The sequence below is a fragment of the Podarcis muralis genome, chromosome 15 (assembly GCF_964188315.1).
Source record: "Podarcis muralis chromosome 15, rPodMur119.hap1.1, whole genome shotgun sequence".
NCBI lineage: Eukaryota > Metazoa > Chordata > Lepidosauria > Squamata > Lacertidae > Podarcis > Podarcis muralis.
Genome location: NC_135669.1, coordinates 27,892,162 through 27,899,202, shown reverse-complemented (window position 1 = coordinate 27,899,202; position 7,041 = coordinate 27,892,162). Strand labels below are relative to the sequence as shown.

General features: G+C 47.6%; 1 protein-coding gene across 3 annotated transcripts in view; it reads left to right on the top strand.

Moving 5' to 3' along the window:
* Window positions 1-3,299: 3,299 nt before the first annotated feature.
* Window positions 3,300-7,041, top strand: part of PRDM10 (PR/SET domain 10) — a 74,075-nt gene continuing 70,333 nt past the window's right edge. The window contains exon 1 of one of the 3 annotated variants that reach the window (XM_028708541.2): window positions 3,300-3,626. The gene's annotated coding sequence lies outside the window, so the exon portion shown is untranslated. The remainder of the gene's footprint in view (window positions 3,627-7,041) is intronic. The other 2 variants (XM_028708539.2, XM_028708542.2) reach the window with 2 other exon arrangements.

Below are 7,041 nucleotides of genomic sequence, written 5' to 3'. Positions count from 1 at the left end.
AAAAGCATGTGAGCAGATGGTAGACCCAAGAAATCACTGACACACATCATAGCTGTCAACTTACCGATTTGAAAATAAGGGACCAGCAGCCTTGAAAATAAGGGACCAGCAGCCAAAATAAGGGACCTGCAGCCTCACCTGTTCCAGGCACTCCAGTCTTCCTGTCCTCCTGCACTCTGGTCAAACTCATGCTGGTAGCTTCGAGAACACTGTCCAACCAACTTTGTAACCAGAGGTTCAACTGAATAGAATCTGAATCCCATGCACCGCAAGGCCTTTGCAGCCTCAACTTAAGATGGCTCCCCGGCCTGACACTGCAAAGTTTGCAGCAGCGCATGCAACAAAATGGCGTCCAGCATTCAAAAGCCCCCTCAGCTTGCATTAACTAGCCACACACAAGGCATGCAAGCTCCACCCCCCCCAGTCGTTCTTAGACTTTTTATTGGGTGAGCAACACAGCCAAAGCCTCTCTCCTCCTTGGCCGGCAGGGAGGGAGGGAGAGGAGCTGCTTCCTTTGAAATTTAAGGGACATCATTTAAGGGACATCCATCAGTAAGGGACAGCAGCGGGACATGGCGCTGGAATAAGGGACTGTCCCTTCAAATAAGGGACACTTGACAGCTATGATACACATATCATCTGATACCAAGACAGAAATACGTTATTAAATGCTGGTAAATTCAGCTTACATTTTGCAAGCATAGATGGATGTTCCTGGCTGCCGTCAGAAATGCAACGGTTCCCAGTGCAAACAGGAGAGGGATAATGGAACTCCCAACAGCCCAAATTCCTCTCCTTATGTGACTTCATTTATTCTGCATTGGAGCACTGACTTCTATGTTAGCAGGAAGAAGCTGACTGAGTGGATGTGGGGAATGGTTTATGCTTCTTTGGGGGAGAAATATGTGGTACAGGTTGTCATGGATGGGGTGATGCAGCCGCTTCTTAAGAAGCCCTTCCCAGATCCAGAGTGTGACAGCTACCACCCATTTCACAAATATTCCTTTCAGGTGCAATGCTCTTGAGAGGGTGGTGGTTGTCCAACTTGAGATGTGCATGGAGGAAACGTTAGCTTGACCCATCTCAGCTGGGCTTCGGCAGAAATGCCAAAGCTGGTTGATTTTTAGCAGGACCAACAGAGACTGAATGCTGACAAGGTGGAAGGGTGGGCGTGTCTTCTGTTTGGGAATTGGGAGTAGGCAACCTCTTTGTGATAGGGTTGCGATGGCCTTGAAGCAGGACGTGCGTAGCTTGGTGGTAATCCTGAATCCAGTGTTGTCATTAGAAGTTCAAGTGGCTAGGAGTACTTACCTCCAGCTCTAGCTGGTTCACTAGCTACTCCTGGACCAGGATAGCACAGCCACAGTAATCCATGCCCCGCCAACCTCCCATTTTACACTAATGCACATTATATGGAGCTACCCTTGAAGATGGTCTGGACCAAGGGGAAGCAGTTATGCCAGATTGATTAACGCAACCCTCAAGTTTTTCTGCACAATAGCAGCAACATCTGTGACAGCCTACATAACTCATAGCTGTGTTTGCTAAACCAGAGATAACTGTTCACACAAATGTGGTGGCCTGGGGTGTTGCTTTCCTGAATCCTGATGATACCGTTTGCAGCAGAGGATGGGCAAAGGAGCAGCCTCTACTCCCAGTTCTGAGCAAAACCAGAGATGTGTAAGACGCTGTTTTAGCGCATGTGCACACACAGAGCACTTCCATCTTTCCATCACTTATCTTTCATTTGCTTGTTTCCCCGACCTCCTCACACCTCCCTTTTTGTATTCCCGTTCAATTTGTTAGTTCAGCAAATCCTTCCCCTCTTTATTTATCCTAAACTTTAATCTTAAAATAATGTAACATTAAATTTTTGTCTGTTAATAGTCCATTTTTTCATACTCCTTATGGCGTTATAGCTAAAAACCACATAACTTTTCATCCAACATCATTCTAACATTCATTAATTTTACAATATTTCTGTAGGTAGTCTTTAAATTTCTTCCAATCTTCTTCCACCGACTCTTCTCCCTGGTCTCGGATTCTGCCAGTCATTTCTGCCAGTTCCATGTAGTCCATCACCTTCATCTGCCATTCTTCCAAGGTGGGTAGATCTTGTGTCTTCCAGTACTTTGCGATAAGTATTCTTGCTGCTGTCGTAGCATACATAAAGAAAGTTCTATCCTTCTTTGGCACCAATTGGCCCACGATGCCCAGGAGAAATTCACAGCAACATTTAAAGGCCCGCTCTTCAATTGTTACTTGCAAAGGAAGAATTTTCCTTTCTTAAAGCATTAGTTGCAGGTTCTCTTTGGGATTGCCTGTGTGGTACCCTTCAGATATAACCCTGACAACTGGACATGCTGGCTGGGGCCGGTGGGAGTTGCAGTTCTAGGCTATGTGCCTCTGACAAGCGTACTGAGTACGTGAGCTCATTCAGTTACCTTGAACATTAGTCAGTGTGCAGGACTAGTGCGCTGCCGACAGGTATAGGTGCTCCTAAATATCACATGGGGAGGGGGATGAGACTACACCCCCTTATTAGGGTGGCCACTTAGGCATTGCTGAAAAAAAAGGCACAACCAAAAGAGGAAATTGGTCTCCATGAGCTAAAACATGCAAATTTAGAAATGTTGTAATTTAAAGATGACTACATCTCTGTGTGGAACAAGACTCTGAACAAGTGACCTGTGTATCTGCTCGGTCTGCTGCCCATGTGCTATTTATTGATGTGCACCTTCAGAGCCCCTGCTGCTCTCCCTTCTTAAGGTTTTATAGGTTTGCATAGGACTTGGGTGTGAGAGCCTTTCAAATAGAAGAGGTAAGGCCATAGCAACAGCTTGCTGGATCAGGCCTATGGCCCAGCTAGACCAGCATCCTTGTTTTCACAGCAGCCAACGAGATGCCTCTGTAAAACCCTGCCATCATGGCTAGTAGCCGCCGATAGCCCTCTCCTCCCTTAATGCACCTAATCCTCTTTTAATGTCATCCAGGTTAGATCCCAATGGGAATCATCGATCGGGAAGCAACGAGGGTTTTCTTATTTCCTCTCCAGCAGGTGTCACTTCCCACCCCCTGCAAGCAGCCATAACCCTCTTTTCGCCACCCCACCTGCAGGGGGCGCTGCTAAACGCGCTCCCTTTTTCCTACAGGGGGCGCTAGCACGTGTCATGTTTACCGCCCTGCTAGAAACGCTCGAATTAAGACGACGTTCGCGATTGGTGGGCGGTCCCCTTACAACGATGCGGCAGGATGAGAGCTTTGCCGTGATTGGCAGACCGAGGTCCCCGAGTTCTGCTGGCCCAAAGGCATATAGAGTGTGTGGGGTCTCTCTCCCCACAGATTTGAAGCCCCCCTCCCTGAATTTTCCGTTTTATTATGCAGCCTGCGTAGTCATCCCAGAGATGTTTTCGGCGCCATCCCTTAATATAAGCGTGGCGGCGTACCAATCAGCTCGCGGCCCCGGCTGCGGTTGCTAGGCAGATTATGGTAATAAGTCTGGGCAACCTCTCCCCCCCCTCTCGCTCTGCAGCTACCATTGTGAGGTGAGGACAGGTGGGCGGGTTTGGTTTGCGGCGGGCCCTGGAAGACGGTCCGGACACGACACCGCCACTGAACCCCCTCAGGTAATGCGATGGGACGGCCCGAGTAGGGAGCGCGTGCCGGGGCTCCCGCAGGGCTCCGGCAAGGGTTTTGGGGGTTGTTGTTTTAGTCGCACCCAAGATGGCGCCGGGACCGGGACAAACCGTTCGCTCCCGCGGGTGGGGGATAAGGGTTAGGGCGCTGCCATTCCCCCCTCCCTGCCGGAGAGGTACAGTCCGCTCCCCCCTCCCCGCCCTGATCGGGATACCCCATCCGCCCCGGACGGGGAGAGAAAGGGCTGCCCCCGTCTGCGCCTCTCCCCCCTCCCCGCTTGGTATAGTCCGGGCCCCAGCACCTTACTGGAGCAGGGGGGGTGTCGGAGCCATTTTAATGCCCCCTTCCCTCCCCAACACTTCCACCCACCCCACCCGAGGCAGCTCTTTTCCCCTCCCCCGCGGTTGGATCATTCTTCTCGGCGGCTTGTGCAACTCGTCCCCCACTTAAACACCTCCGCACGGTGCAGGCTCGATCTCCTCTCTATCTCTCTCCCCTCCTATCGCCCAGAGTGGTTGGGACGGCCGCGGGTGGCCGTTGGGCGCGAGCGGATGGGCCTTACTGACGCCCTCGCGCTGGGGGCAGGCGAGGGGGGTAGCCGGAGGCGCCCGAGGCGCGGAACTGATTCTTCTCTTTGATTGGCTGCAGACTTTTGCGCGCCTCTCGCGCCTTAGGCTGCGCGGGGCAAAGGGGGGGGATGGGCCTGCATGAGGGGCAAAAAGGCCTCTCGCTCAGTGTCCTCTTCCCGCTTTTTTTTTTTTTTTTGCCACTAGTTGACTTGATGTGTGGTAGAAAAAATGCCCCTCATGTTTAATACTGGTTGAATGACGACGTCCATTTCGTCTCTATATGACAGCAGGGATGGTGTTGGTGTTAAAAAGTGGTCAGCTATATAGCTAGTAAAGGCACCCATTTTACCACAGTTCTAAGCAATTGTTGTGGTAAAAGGCTGGATTGTGGTAAAAAGTTTCCCTGCCACCTGTGTGGTTGGTAAATCTGCCCATTAAAACCTTTTCTTGCTGATAGGGTTGAAAGTGATGGCTATTTTACCACACATCTCTTCACACACATTGGCCACGGTCATACCACCTGACAGAATTGATACAAATCCCACTTTAGTGTTCCATTGGTTTCACACTCTGGTAGTTGGCACGTGGTAAAACCTTCCCTTTCCATTGTGAATTTGAATGAGACAACCATTTTACCACACTTTTCCACTGCACGTGGGCAGTTGGTGTGTGGCAACAAATTTCCTTCCCATTTGTTAAGGATGAATTGGATGTCTGATTTGCTCCCATTCTTTTATTTGTTTATTTTAATACAAGTTTTATTTACACAATACAAGTTTCTGAGGGTAGCTCACACAAGTGATCAGGAATATGCCATGCTTGTTCTTCAACAATTCCTTTGGTTTTCATCTGATGGTGTGTGTTTTAAAAGGATGGTGCAGATGACCAAACCCTTGAATTGCATAAAGGCATTTTATTTGGATAGTTGGAAAAAAATTTCCTTACCATTCAGTTAGGGTTAATACAGGTGGTCAAACTTTCCTCAGTATTTTACTACACTTTACCCCACGTTGCCTATTATCATATGAGTTTCCTACTGCTTGAGCTGCTTGTTTCCATTTCTCATTGCCAATGGTTCTCTTAGTGTTTCTGCAGAATACCTGCTTCCCGTGGTGCTAGGTGATGAATGCTCTAAAATCTGAACTGGGGATGCATGTCTGTAAATACATTAAGTCATACTTGTTCCTTTAGAATACTTAAATTCTGCCCTATAGATGCACGTAAAAGAACATAAAAGCCTGCTGGTTCAATTCAAATGCCTGTCTAGTTCAGCATCTTGTTCTCACGGGCCATACACAGATGCCTATGGGAAACCCACAAGCAGAACCTGAGTGAAACAAGTGCTCTTGAACCCACAATTCCAGCAACTAATGGAGCTGTACTTCCTCCAACTGTGGAGGTTTAAAAAAAGTAAAATCAGGTGGGAAGGGCAGTGCAACAATAAGCCTAAGCCTTAAACGTTTAAAAGCATTTTTAAAAATGGAGCTAAAACCATAAAACTTAACTAAAAGCTAGTGGTCGCCATCTTGTCTTCTGACTGTGGAGGTAGCACATAGCCATCATGGTTAGTAGTCACTGATAGCCTTCTCCATAAATTTGTCTAATCTTTTAAAACCACCCAGTTTGATAGCCATCACTACTTGTGGGAGCAAATTCTGTAGTTTTAATTGTGTGCTGTGTGAAGAAGAAACTGGTCAAAGCAGCACCCAAAACTTTCCCAAAATCTCACTCAAATCTAGGATGGGAACAGAATTGACCTGGTGTCCAATTCATATAGAACCAGGATAATTCACTCAGCGTTTATTGTTTTCATCCTTGTTCATGCCAGGAAGCAGCTCCCACCAAAACTGAGTGGGGCTGAGTACATATCTGGATCTCACTTCACCTGTGCTGAAAGCCATCTTACCTTGATGGTAGTTGGCAGGCAACATAGTAATCTTCTCTTTGACACAGGAAGCAGGGAGTATAAAACAAAACATTGGCATGCAGAGCTTAGTCACTCACTGTGTATAAATATAACCTGTTGATAATGAACAGGTTGATTTTTTGACCAGATGATGTCAGCTTCTGTGATGTATGGTTGCTACAGCAACTGTGCTACCCCATGGCAACCACCTGACAACTTCCACAGCAGAAATGGGGGCATTCAAGTCAATGGCAGTATGGAATTGCTAACATGAGCTATTTTGTTCAAATATTCCAATACCGTAATTCATTATCGGCTCGTTAGTACTTGCACATTTTACTGCAGTCCCTGTAGTATTGACATAAACTGGGTGTGTCACCATCCACAAAGGGACACAAGTCATCTTGGGAAGTGGGGGAGCAGGTGGTCCTTAGAAGCTGCAGCAGGGTGGCATGAGTTGTGGCTCTTCCATGCAAGCGTGTGATTCAGTTGCACAATGCAATTTGCGGAGTCGGGGAAGAGCTTATGATAAAAAGGCAGAGCTAAGATGGCAGATACAACAGGCCAATTTTTTAAAACATAAACCATGTTTGCAATGCAAGATGCAGTTTTACCCAAGGGGTTCATTCTGAATGTCATTGTGATTGACACTGAATTTGTTTTCTACTTTGATTCCAATACTAGCTGTATATGGCTGGTGCCAAAGAACTGTACAGTGGTGAGTTATAGCTTCATCCATAGATCATCATAGCCAATGATTGCTTTCTGTTCAGTACCTGAAGCCCAGGTTATGTGTTACTGGAGTGGTGTTAGTCACATGATTTACCGTTTGTGTTGGGCTGTAGCCATACTTGGTATGTTTTTACCATAAGTTCCTCCACCACCCCTGATTTGTTCATGTCCTACCCCTGCCATTGCCCCAGTGGGCTT